Genomic DNA, 14,150 nt, shown 5'->3' with positions numbered 1-14,150 from the left:
TCCATCCCTGGTGTGCAAAATCAGGACGTGGTTTTTCCTGCAGTCACTCGCCCACTTACCCCTGTGAAATGCAGTGCATTATACTGACAGGCTCGTTGGCTTTGGGAAGTTCTGCAACTTTTTGTTTACTAAGCATTTTGAGCATTTTGGAAACAATTGTTTTCAGCTAACAAGTCTTTTGAGAAAATTGAAACAGTTTGAAAAAAATTTTAAAGCTTACTCAAAAACTGAAGAAATTTAAAGACAAAATATTTAAAGGATGTATCTTTCATAAGCACATATGCTAATGTTATATAGGTCCTGCTGAGTGAACTAAAATGTAACTTTCTATTCATAAAAAGGAAAATGAAAAATTGTATAATCAAGTGAAAGATCTCCATGAAAAAAACAAGAAAAATGAGGAGTGAATTTTCAAGGAAAACCAGAGATTATTCAGCAAATTATCTTCCTGAAAGTAAGTCCTTTTTAAATTCTTAAAATCAAATCGATTCTTTCTAAGCATATTATTGTTATATTAATAATACATTTAGTTACACTTGGAAATTTTAAAAATTATACACTGATTTTCAGTTTTGTAACTTTCATATTTTCACTTTTCAGTGGATTTTCTTTTGGCATTAGACGACTAATACGTACTTCAGTATTTTCAGCATATTCATATTTGAATTAGACATTAGTTTTAGGAAGTTGAACAGCCCTCTTGATCCTTCATTAAGCCTGGGACACTTATGTAATGCATCTTGTAATGATGCTTTTAGTAATAATAGTAAACTAAATATACAGTATCATTTATTGTCTTAGGTCAGGTTCTGAACAAGTAGAGCCTGAGCTGGGGGTCCTTGTGGAGGTGATTTCCTGGAGGATAACTCTCAGGAGAAGGGGAGTGAGAGAAGCAAGGTGGGGGTGGGCAGGGGGAGGGAGGGCAAGTGAGACCATGGTCCCAGCCAGAGGCTGGTGTCATTCTTCTCTCACCAGGAAGCTCAGGAGAGCAGACTGCACCCCAGAGTTGGTCCCCAAATGAGGCAAGTGGGGGAAAGCCATTTACTTCCCCCAGCCAGTCAGTCCCTGGCTGAAGTGTGCTCTAGGAAGTGGGTGGGGGTATCTCTAGGCCGGGGGGCGGGGGCTGCCATTTGGTGAGGATGTTTCTCCAGAGGAGGGGAGCCTGCGAGTGGTGAGAACCAGCACTCACCATGGCAGGCTGGTGGAGCACCAGAACCTACATAGGAATCATGCTCCCCACTGTAAGGGCTCTGGATGTTACTACACTCACCTTTAACATGTTAAGTGAAGGAGCTGAACTGACAACCATGGGCAAGCTAGGTCCTGTCTTCTTTTAAGAAGTGACTAATCATTTCCCCTAAACATTCAAATAGGACTGCTGTCAGAAGAAACTTCTTGGCTGTGAATGTCATGTATGTTACACACATTCACATATTTCTTCCATTTTTCTGTAACATAACTTAGGGCATTGAGGCAGGGCTGCTGGTAGCTCACACTGATCTTTCATGCAAAATAGAAAAAGACACACATTGTACAGACAGAGCTAGAAAGTACACAGGTTGGCAAGTGAGGGCACTTTTGCATAAATTAGGGGGGAAAAAAACTCCTTTCCCCAGGCCAAGAAGAGAAGATCTATTCCAGGTTCCAAAATTTTCACAATGAAATAAATGATTTCTTTAGTACATTGTGGTTAGATGATCATATATGGAGTCCTAAAGTCCTTTTGTAATGTCTCTGGAAAAACAGAAGAATTGATTCCAAGGTTCAGGTGGTAGACTGTATTTGGTTGGTTAGTTTCTGTGTGTATGACTGGCAATGTGTGTTTCTCAGAAAGGAGTCTAGAATGACATGGAAGGGGGCACAGACCCCACAGGAAAAATGCAGCAAATCTTTGTGGGACATTGATTTGTTTTTTCTCTGAGAATTGGCAGGAAGTATTTTTATATTCCTAATAAGCCAACACTCTGAGGGTTTCCGTTCTTTTAGATCCCACATCAACATTTCCCGCAGAGTGTACTCCTCACTTAGTAGTTTACTCTTTAGAGAAAATGAACTTTTTATTTTCAGTGACACAGAGTTCCACTGTGCATTAGTTTTTAATTTTTAAGAACTGAATATTTTGTATTGAAAGGTGTAAGGACCAGAGTGGTGGGCGATAAGGTCAGAGAGGCAGCCAGAGGCCCCTGAGTGTGTCTCACAGTAAAATCTTGAAGAACCTCAGTAACTCTCCTGAAATGACATCCACAGAAGGTCACACAGAAGATACAACAATGAAATGATGCAGCCAAAACCCATGATAATACAGGGCTTTATGGATGGATTTATTTTCTTGGTAAGGCTGGGTTTTAAGGTAGTGTGGTACAAAACTTCTGACAGTTTTTATTTTGAAACTGAACTGTACCAAGTGTCCTTCCATGAATCCAAGAGTTCCTTCAGCAGTTCTGAGTTGAGTCCCATGTTCATTTACTGAGCACCTGCCCTCTGGTTAGTGCCATCAGGTAACCAGGTGGTGACATCAGTGTCGGTCCCCAGAGAGCTTGCAGCTTGTTAAATAGAAAAGACCTGCACAGAGGTCAGGGTCATGGGAAACAAAGCCCTGAGCGCTGTGCTGAAGGGACATGGAAGGTTAGTGGGGGGGAGGGGTTATCAGAAAGAGCCGCACTTGAACTCAGTCTTGAAGGATAAGTGTGACTGTGAAGCAGAGGAATGAGAATATTGAGAGTTGTGTGGAATGTTGGGCCAAGCATTTTTTTTTTTCTGCATTTTTCACACAAGGGTGAGCAAAATCAAGTTCTGCTTTCTAGTAAATATATACTTTGTCAGGTGCCGATGAGTGTTTAGGGAAGAAAATAAAGCAGCACATGGTTGCCATTTTAGAAAGGGGGATTGAGGAAGGCCTTCCTGGGGCCGCATCTGAGCAAAAGTCCTGAGCCAGTGCGGGAGCGAGACACCCGGCTCCAGGGGGCAGAGCTGCAGGCAAGGGAAACAGTGCCAGCACCCTGGGGTAGGAGTGTGCTGGGTGTGTTCCCAGGACAGCCAGGAGGTCTCTGCAGCCGGAGTGGAGCAGGAGGGGGAAGATGGTGCGTCAGAGGAGTGGGCAACACTGGGTTGTGCGACACTGAAGGTCATGGTAATAAGGACTTTGGATTTACCCTAAGAGAGAGGGGAGCCACCAGAGAGTTTCAGATGGAGGAGTGATATTAATGGACTCTTCAAAACAATTCACCTCTTCCTGTGTGGAGGACAGACTGCAGGTGCCGGGAGGGGAGAGGTGGGCTAGTTAGGGGGTCGTCGTCATCCGGGAGCAGTGAGAGCGGCGGCGGGGAGGGCCCTGTGGCTGTCCTGGGCACATGCTCAAAGCTGGCTCTGGCGGGCTCCGGGAAGCTCTGGGAAGCCCATCATCCTTTGGTGGGGGTGGGGTAAAATCAGAGCTAAAATTTAGGAAAGATAATTAGGAGCAGATCTTAGGATGGATTGGGTAAAAGGGAGCCTGTACCACAATCTGTCATGGTTAGGAATAATTTGCTTTTGTACTTCTAGGAATATCAAGAAAGAGAAAACCAGTTTATTGGAAGACATCAAAAGACTGAAGCAAGACAAGCAAGATCATGAAGCAGACTTGGGAAAAATGAAGACAGAGACCAAGCCAGAGAGCAGGTGTGTGCACCACTGGGAACACACCGAGCTGGGATGGTCACTTTATACTCGTAACTGTTCAGAACTTGAGTGTAAGTAATAGCAATTGGATAATAAAAGCAAAAAGCTATTCCTAGAAGTATATTGTAATTTTAGAAACTTTTAAAAATTAGTTATTAAGAGGTATTTGTGTTTGGTTTCTGTAGCAGTAATTGCAAGATTGAAGAAACTCAAAGATTATTTTGAATTCATGGCACTGTGTGCGCAGTTGTTTGCAGTCCTCCCAGCAAGATGGCAACCTTCCAGGGCCGGGTCTCCCTTTTTATCCCTGGGCCTGAAACATAAGCTCTCAAGTGTTTGACAAATGAACAGACAACACCGTGCAATGTTTGTAGAAGACATGAAGGTGAATATTGTATTCCCCACCGGGGAAAACAAAGGAGGAGTTAGATAAGAATGCAGGAAAGTTTAACATTAAAAAAAATTAGAAATAAACAGGAGGGTGCTAGTAAGGGTTTCAGGGAGGAGAAGCGTCTGAGCTGGGTCCTGACAGGTGGAGGGCCTCGGGAGGGGAGGCGGGAGGCCGCCCAGCATGGGCGTGTCACTGAGCGCACCTGCCCTGGGCCATAGGTGGACAGGGCACAGGGCTGGAAAGGTTGATCGGCGGAGCCCTTGTTTGCCAAAGGAAGGATCTTTTCTCTGTGATTTTATGATCTTCAGTGTAAGATACGTACAAATAAAATCCACTAACCTGTTTGTAAGAACTATACTTTCCTCGTCTGTAAAATAGAATAGTAATCATCGCTCCCATCATATATTTTTTGTGTTAAATAAAATCATACAAACTTTGAGAATTGGGACTGTGAACACAGCCTTCTTTTACTAACACACTAGACTGGACACAACCTTGCTACATCCATTGTTTTGTTTTGTTTTGGATTTTTTTGCCTCATTTTTTCATAATGCTTTCATTAGATAGGCATTGGTTTTCATGTGAAATGTTTTAATTTAGTTATTTCTATATTTTGAAAAATTTGGGTTATTGAGTTACTTTATCTTATAGGTGAAAAATTACATAAAACTTTTAGAAGAAACACATAAGAAATGAGTCACCTGCAGAAAAGATTACAGCAGAGTGCTGAAAATCAGGGGCTTCTGGGTAATGATGCAGTTCAGCTTAAGGAAGCAAATGAAGAAACTGAGAAGCTCAGATCTGAGGTGATAGATCACTCCAGAATGTGTTCCTCTAGATGAACGTTGTTAGCTTTAACAGCCAGCTGTTAGCCTCATGTCACTGAACCAGTGCTCTAAATTCTGTTAATTAAAACAGCTGATTTGGGATTGGTTTGCTTTCCTTTGCGTAGTCTGTTTTAGATTAGACTGAGAATACAGTCCGCTGTCAATATCTAGGGGCTCCCTATCCAGCAGATTCAACCAACTGTGGATTGAAAGTATTTGAGGAAAAGCAGAAAGTTCCAAAAAGCAACACTTGAATTTGCCACACGCTGGCAACTACTTACATAGCATTCACGTTGCATCAGATACCATAAGTAATCTAGAGATGATTTGAAGGATACGGGAGGGTGCACATAAGTTCTATGCAAGTCCTCTGCCATTTTATACAAGAGGCGTCAGCATCCATGGATGTTGACATCTGGGGGGAGTCCTGAAATCAGTGCACCGTGGTTACTGAGGGATGACTGGAAGTCCAGGCTCCTTACCCCAGCCTGGCAGGTCCCCACGTGGTCTGAATCCTGCCTGTGCCACACTCCCCCAGTCACTCTCCTCCAGCCCTGCCAGACTGCATTCTGATTCTTGAACAGGCCAAGCTCACTGCACTTCATGTCTGGCCCCTAGAAATACACGTTACCTTCTGAGCATGGGTCTGCTTTAATAAGATGGACTGCATTGCCACTAGGGAAGACAGAGTGGAGGTTCCTTAGAAAACTAAAAATAGACTTACCTTATGATCCAGCCTTCCCACTCCTGGGCATATGTCAGGAGAAAACTCTAATTTGAAAAGTCACATGCACGTCAATGTTCACAGCATCACTGTTTATAATAGCCAGGACATGGAAACAACCTAAATGTCCATCAACAGATGACTGGATAAAGAAGTAGTGGTATATTTATACACTGGAATACCACCCAGCCATTAAAAAGAATAAAATGCCATTTTCAGCAACATGGATGGACTTGGAGGTAGTCATTCTAAGTGAAGTAAGCCAGAAAAAGAGAAAAATGCCATACAATATCACTTACATGTGGAATCTAAAAAAAGACACAAATGAACTTATCTACAAAAGAGAAACAGACCCGCAGACATAGGGAAACAAGCTTATGGTTACTGGGAGAGAAGGGGATGGGAAGGCATAAATATGGGAATTTGAAAACTGCCCCCTTGGGGAGTGATGGAAATGTTAGCTATCTTGATTGTGGTAATGGTTTTATGGTGTAGACATCTATCAAACTTCATCAAATAGTACATGTGAAATATGTGTAATTTATTGAACAGGAATCATACCGCAATACATTTTTTTTTTTTTAAAGATTGGCTGCATTGTGTCCTATGTTTTTGTGTCTTCAGTGAGTGGGTCTTCAAGTTTCTGGTCTGCCATATTTTCTGAACCAGAAGTGCCCTGCTTCCCTTTTCTTTGATAAACTGTCAGTGGGTGGCATTTATTCCTGTGGCTTCAACTGCTCTCTGTCCACTGATTAACTGTCAAATCTTCTCCAGTGTGGACATCTCATTTCCATCCCAGAAATATACTTATAATTGACAAGTAGACATTTCCACTTGATTAGCCCATAAAAATCTCCAGCTCTGTATGTTTGAATTTACACTCGCTCAGAACTAGGTTTGCTTTTTCAACCAATGGCATCACCGTCCCATCTGTTTTCTGTGATATACATCTGGGAGTTTTCCTTCACTTCTCTCCCTCAGCCCCATCAGTACTACAATTCTATTCCTTAGTGTTCCCCAAGTCCCCGCCCCTCGCTCCCCACTCCATTAATTCACACCCCTTGCTAGTCTCCCCAGTGCTGTTCTTTAGAGAGAACAATCCACTTTTCTCACTTTTAATGACTAATCTGAATGTCACTGTCCTCCTTAAAACCCTAAATAATTCTCTGCTGCGTGTGTGAGGAAGTCCACGCTCCCTGATTTAACGTCACACCTTCTCATCACCTAGTTGCTGCTTTTTTTCACCCTCAGCTTCCATTAGTTCCCCACAGCCTCTAGCCTCACTGACCTTCCTTCCCTAATTGCAAAGTGCTCTTAGACACGAGCACACCTCTGCATGAGACACGCAAGCTGCTGAGAATCCCGTCCCCACCATGCACTCTCCTGGTCTAGAGATTTGCTGGAATCCTTCAGATGTCAGTGCAGGAAGCATTTCCTCTCTGACACCTTCCCTACCTTCTAGAACCCAGCCCCAGGCAGTGCAAGGGCCCCTCTGAACATACAGTATACATGATGCCAAGTGACTCTTACTACATTGTTTTGAAAACCTATTTAAATTTGTCTCTTCCATGACACACTGTGATCTTCTTGAGGGATAGGGGCTGTGTGGTATTTGTCTAGACAGCTAATGTCTGGCACAGACCCCGGGCCATCGGAAACAGTCTGCTGACTCTCAAGAACTGTCATCTTTGCGATGTAAGAAAGACTACATGATCTCTGATCTTACACCATCCGGCAAGGGTCAAAATAATTTCACATAGAACTACACAGGCAAAATATGTGTATTCTTTTCCTCTTTGTGAGCCCGAGATCATAGGCATCCTGGAACATAGGTGTCACTCTAAGCTGTCTGTCCCCTAGGCTGTCACGTCCAGCTTCAACATATTCTGTAGAAGTCGTAGGGATATGTGTACATGACCCCCTCTTACAGCAAATGGAGCTTCAGCCTGACCGAGTTTAATGTCCATATAAAAATTGGAAATGTTCCAAATTGAAGCCTGAAGTAACATTTCCTGTCTCTCCTTCGAGTCTGTCAACCATCTGCATCCCACATCCCCACCACTCACCTGCGTCAGACCACCTTCCATCTAGAAACATTTTCGGTGGGACACTTGGATGAGAACTAATTACAGCAGTCATGAAAATGGTCCCATGAACGTAGGCTCTGCACAACAAGGATGCTTTGACCGGAGGCCTCAGCCGTGGCCTGCAGGGTCTGTTCACATGTTCTGCTTGGCTTCCCTGCAGACGTTCGGCAGAAAATCAAGCCTGCAGTTAAAGTCATAGAAGGCCAAATAAATCCAGAAAAATAAAGAGGCAGATTTATCTCCTTGGAAACATTTCTGAAACTCATCCACTAATGGGAAGAAGAGCTTTAAGAGGTTCGTTTCAGAGCAGATGATGTCCAACTGCAGGTGGGTCACTTTTGTCATTGTTGCCCACTAGTTGGCTTTCTGCTGCTTCTAACATGCCTCCGTTTAGAGAAGTGGCCTGAGTCGGCCCTCAGAGCAGACAGGTGAGCTGGGCCTGGCGACAGCCAAGCTCCTCTGCTGTGTAGTACACAGCTGAGAAGGAAGGGATGGCCCACGGCTTCCTCTGATTCTCCATCCATCACTTATAAACTCTCTGAAGGGAAAATGGAATAAAAAATCTTAATTCAATATGGTATTGTCAAAGTATAAAAATAATTGTCTTTGGAAGGGAGGGTATAGTTCAAGGGGTACAGTATGTTTTGGGTTCAGTTCCCGGTACCTCAATGTAAAAAAATAGTAAGAAAACTTCTTTTTAAAAAAGAAAAAGAACAAAGAAGAAAAGAGATCTCAAACAATCCAACTTTAAAAAGAAAAAATTTTTTTTGAAAAAAGAAATCAGCTTGGTCTTTTGCTAGATTAGGAGTTGGGATTAACAGATACACACTACTATGTATAAAATAAATAACCAACTCCCAGGTCCTTAATAACCTAGTTCAACCTGAATCCTTTCTCTTTTTTCCCCTAAGCAGCCCGTGGAAGCATCTGAAATTCTTATCTTATAAAAGAATTCATTTAAAGGTGGTTTGAAAGTTACTGGTTAAAACAGTTATTTGTGGTTCCATGAATACAGGTCTAGTAAGAAAGACAGACAATAAACCAGTAAGCAAATAAATATATGACGTACTGCCAGGTGCTAATAATTGCCACAAAGAAACATAAAGCATATTAGGAGAGAAAATGATTGAATAGGAAATATGTGCGTGCTATTTTAAATAATGTGGTCAGATAAGTCTTCTCTGAGGGTGAAATAATTTGAACAAAGTCCTGAATGAAGTAAAAGAATAAGCCACGTAGGTAACAGATGAGAAAAGCCTCCCAGGCCGGGAGAAGTGTAAGTACGAGACTTGGAGTTACAAACACAGCTGTCCCATTGGGGACCATCTGGGCGGTGAAGATGGGCTGGAGCAGAACGGTGAGAACTGAGGCTGCAGAGACGGGTGAGGGACCAGATCACACAGGGCCTTGGTAGGGACTCTGGATATCCTTCTGAATACAATGGAAAATCATGAGAGTATTTTGTATAGGGGAACATCTTGATCTAATTCATATTTTAATAAGAACGTTTTGGGTAACATATGGGGAATAAGCAATGGAAGCAGGGCAAGGTAAGCTGATGGGAAGCCAGTGGGAAGAGTGCTGCTGACCTGGAGAGAGACACCGATGTTGGGCTGGGATGATGGCGGGAGACTGGCTGAAAGGGGGACACGATTTGACAGTAACGGTCACAGGCCTTAATGCTCGAGTTGGACACAGACAGAGTGGTTCAGGGTGACAGGTATGTGATATTTGGGACTGAGTCACAGTTTTTGTGCAGGGACCTCAGAGGACAATAAAGTGGGGACGTTGATGTTGGTAAGTAGGGTTGGTGGGCGTTGAATTCCCCCCAGAGACGCGTCTCTGTTTCTCTGTAGATAAGGTCAGCAGAGCAGGGATGGGTGTTCCTACTTCTGCAGAGAATTGCGTATCCTCCTCATCGACAAATTCGAGAGGCCGACCTGCCTATCCAATTGCAACATCTTGAATCTGCTTCTTTCTATCCAGGAGGAGATTTCCAACTAAGATGCCAATCAAAAATTCCCGTGTCCAGAGTTAGAGCTGTGTGCCTTTGGGATGATCTCAGAGATGCCTCCACAGAGGCTCGGTGTGCTCCCTCTCCCTCAGAGCACACAGTTCCCTTCAGCCCGGTGGGTCTCAGCGGAGAAGGCCACACAATAGCTCCTCCCAGGCCCTGGGGACCATCCTCCCACTTGGCCAAGCTCTGAAAATGAGCACGAGGTCGGAGCAAAGGGCTTTATCCAGGGCGCCATCTGGCAGATTACATGAGGGCAGTCTACAAAAGACTGGGAGGGTTGATGGTATAAATGGATTTTAATTTTCCTCTGAATCTGATTCTGTCCTTCCGTTTTGTTAAGGAAGTGTTCTTAGGCCAGACATGATTCTCCTTTTTTCTTTCTATTTGATCATCCAAGAGGTTTAGATAGGATATTTGTTTTAGGGTAAGAATCTTTAAAAAAAATCCTTGCAAATAACGTCTTGTTAGGCATTTGGCCAAGACAACCAGTAAATTCTCCCAGCAGTATTGAACCCCCTTGTTCCTCCAGGGGGTCTCCAAAGGTATACATGTTCCAAATCTGACCCAAAAGCAATGGGCCTTTTTTTTTTTTAATCACTTCACCATGGATAAAAGATGTCACTAAAGAAGGCAAGAAAAGAGCAGGTCCCCATCATCCAGAGTCCCTCCCAAAGAGCCCACAGAAGTAAAGAGGACACGAATGAGAGAAATGGTTTATTTATACACACGCAAGAGCCAACCAGAAAAGTAACTACCATGTTAATGGTGAAAGTTAAAGGCTTTTTTATCAACCTAACTTAATAGGGCAAAGGGGGAGGAGAGAATTGGCTTCCATGACAGGTTTTCTTCTACATCTATTGAATCTCAGGTGTCTTCAGCTTAAAGTGCTTTTGTATTAACCATGGGTTCCATCTGGCTTTCCATTCCTTGAACTTTGTTCTTCTTTTTCAAGATTCACTCATGTATTCTGAGCCCCTGGATTTTCCACGTGAATTTTAGATTAATTGTCAATTCCTGCAAAACACCGCCTGGGATTTGGGTAGGCATTCTTTGAATCCTTAGATCTATTCATGGACAGTTGTCATCTTAGTAGAATGAAGCCTTCTGCTCCATGAATATGGGATTATTTTCTATGAATGTAGGTCTTAATTTCTCTCAAGAGAACCTCTCATCCATTGTAGTCTTCAGTGTCCAAGTCTGGGACTTCTTCCTCACCTCTATTGGATGCTGCTTCAGAACAGACACAACCTCCTGGAGAACCTCTGCTGCTGCGAAGCTGACATGGAACTGAGTCCTGAGAAGGCTTTAAATTCTTTAAAACATAGGATTAATGTACTTTAATTACTCCAGAGATAAGTAATGAATGGTTCACATTAACATAGGATTTTAATCCTTTTATAATTAGTAGAGCAATAAAGAAACGTTACAAAAAATTGAAATATTGCCTAAAAGAGAAGAGATTTGTAAACCCCACCCACAGAGGTAACTGTCATGAATGATTTGGTGCTTATGTCTCAGTCCCTCTGTCTCTGAGTATGTCTCTCTCCATCTCTGTCTCTCACACACTCACAATCAGATTCATTTCCATCTATGTTGATTTTACACATATGTGGTCGTGCAGATGGGACCCTGGGTGCAGACAGTGGGTCTGCATACTTCCACCCTGAGGCCTCCCTTGACATTGGGTTGAGACCTGGCACCCACTTTTCCAGCTGCACAGCATTCATTCATCCACATGAACCAGAACAAAGGGACCGCATCCCCTCTCCATCAACATTAGTGTTGCTTTAATTCTGACTGTTTCAACCAGTGCTGTGATGAACACCCTTGAAAAGGCATCTTTGAATAGGTGTGTAAGGACTTTAGTGGGATGAACTCTAAGGATCAGCACTGCTGGGGAAGAGATGCACCTGTGGCCCTTGGATGTGTGCTGCACCCTGTTCTCCTGGAGAGGAGCGTCCCTTCACTCTTCCCTCCAGGGGATCTGCTGGAGCCTCTGCCTGCTTACATTGTCACCAGGGCTGGTTGTCACCTGACTAAAGACCTGCCAGTGTGATGGTGACCGGTGCTGTCTCTGCAGTCTGTCCGTCTTCCTGTGTCCTCACCTGAGAGGTCAAGCATCTCTAACACACACTGGCCACCTGCACTGCCTCTCATTGGAACTGCCCATGTCTCTTCTCGTTCTGTTTAGAACACTGGGTTTTGAGAGGTTTTTGGACTACAGGGATGGGAATACTTTCTCCAACCTTGGGTTATGAGGAACACTTTTTCCAGGTTGTGGTTTGTCTTTCCAGCTGTTTTTCTGGGCTTTTGTTTGGTTTTCGTTTTTGCCACAGGAAGAGCTAAGCATCTCCCTTCTGTCTTCTGGCTGTGGTGTCACAGGGGGTACAGCAGTGTCTACCCTGAGATTATGCACAGTTACTAAAAGGGCTTCATTTTGTACATCACATCTTTAATCCCCCGGGATTTCCCTTTCAAATTATACAAATGCTATTTCAAGTGAAAACAACAACAACAACAAATCACCAGCCCCAGCTTAAAACATGTGGGCAGGCACAAAAAACCACCTTTTGTAAAGTTTAATTGACAGGGAACACCCAGGAGAGGTACAGACACCCAAAGAGAAAGAGGACTCGGGGTTTTCAGGGGCTGGGGGAGGAGGGAGGGGAGTGCACGCTCTGGATCCAGGGTTTTACTTTGAGGAAAGAAATAGTGTGAAACTAGATGGTAGTGATGGTCGCACAACATTGTGAATGCCCCTAATGCTCCTGAATTGCACAATTCAAAAGGGGAAAAGTCTATATTTTATTATAGGAAACTTTAAAAAGAAAAATAAAGGATGCCATAAATGATGTGAAACAAACAAAGGAAACAAAAGAAAACCAAACAAAAACATCTCCAGTGGAAGGGACGTCAAGTTCGGGTGGGGGTGGGGACTGATCGTAGGATTTTGGAGAAGAAGTTGTGGGTGGGCACAGAGGGGGCTCAGCCCTAGGGTTTCCTGACTCCTGAACTGGTTCTCCGTTGCCCAGCAGTCCAGGTGCAGGATCTTCAGGTTCAGCAGGAGCTGCTTGATCTGCAGGAGGGAGCTCAGGGTCTCCTGCTGGATCCAGATCATCCTTTTTTTTGGTCTCTGACATCTTCGCCTGCCCTCACCTGCTCTGGATCTGTAGCTGTTGGAAGTGGAGAGAGCTTTAAGTCTTGCAGAACTGCTCATGCTGTGAGAGAGGAAACATTTACCCACCTGCCTCCCTTTCCATGTGCCTTTTCAAGTACAGAAATCTTCCCAGAGCTTTCCAGAGAGCTCCCACCCAGGAAGTGCCCAAAGGATGTTCCCTGTGACTGAATTTTTCCAGACAGGTGGTCCTAGGCCAGTCTTTGCTCTGGTCCCAACAGCAGCCTCTGGGGATGCCTCCCTGTGTGGCCCAGCCCTCGCCCCTCCCTCACCTACACACAGGCACCAGCCCTGCCCTTCTCACCTTCAGGCTCTGCTTCGGGGGCTCCTGGTCCTCCACCTGACTTGCAGCGAGGTGGGCACGGTGCTCCAGGTCGGAGCCGGGTGTGCTGAGCTGCCCGTCAGCCCCGGGCAAGTCCCTGGGGAGAGGCCTGGTTGGTGTCTGGGCCGGAAGTCTGCCCGATTCATTTCTGGGCCATGGTAGTGGGGACTCTTCCATATCCAGACTCACTTGGAGACTGCACTGGCCCTCAGAAGTGTGGCACACCAGCCCATCACTCGGGTAGGTCGCGTGGGTTTCCTTGTCCACCAGCTCTTATGGTATCTGGCTCTGCAATGACAGTGACCAGCAGACAGCCCGGGCCGGAGGTCTCAGAGCCCTTCCCAGCTAGGATCACCCCTGCTTCTGACCACTCGACCCTCTGCTGCCAGATCAGACTGGGACCTTGTTCAGCTCAGTCACCCGGGAGGGAAGAGACATACCCTGAGGGTATGGGCAGCAGAACCCTTCCCCGGCTCTCCACATCCCAGACAGCCAGCTTTGACCTGGGCTGGGGATGTGACCGGGCCCCCAGACCTCTGACCTGCTCTTGCTTGAGGCAGAAACCCATCCCCAACATGACTGCTCCACCTCCACCAGCCGGGACGGGGCCGTGGGGCTACCTGGGTGGGATCTGAGTGGTGGCCTGGCCTGGGTGGGCCTGCCCTGGGCCTCCCTGTGTTACCTTTGGGTCTCTCTGGCCAAAAGGCCAGAGGCGCCTTGGGTGAGACCTGACCCAGCGCCGGCAGCGTTGGTACAGCCCCTCGCTCCGGGCTTTCCGGGGTCTGCGGCCTCAGGATATTGGGATGCAGCAGAACATGACTCTGTCTCCAACCAAGTCAGCTGAGTAGGGACTTCTCTACAGAGGGTGCCTGGTGACCTCGGTTCCAAGTTGTTGTGCTCTATTGCCAGGGAAGTGAGTTCACTTCCTGGGGTCCACTTACCCAAGCTTC

At 45.1% G+C, this 14,150-nt stretch overlaps 1 pseudogene; it reads left to right on the top strand.

Annotated features, from left to right (window-relative positions):
- Nucleotides 1-452, top strand: part of LOC116151682 (centrosomal protein of 162 kDa-like) — a 30,820-nt pseudogene extending 30,368 nt beyond the window's left edge.
- The last annotated feature ends 13,698 nt before the right edge of the window (nt 453-14,150 follow it).

The sequence above is a fragment of the Camelus dromedarius genome, chromosome 31 (assembly GCF_036321535.1).
Source record: "Camelus dromedarius isolate mCamDro1 chromosome 31, mCamDro1.pat, whole genome shotgun sequence".
Classification (NCBI taxonomy): Eukaryota; Metazoa; Chordata; class Mammalia; order Artiodactyla; family Camelidae; genus Camelus; species Camelus dromedarius.
The sequence above is the reverse complement of the archived record's forward strand: the minus strand, read 5'-3'. Positions and strand labels throughout refer to the sequence as shown.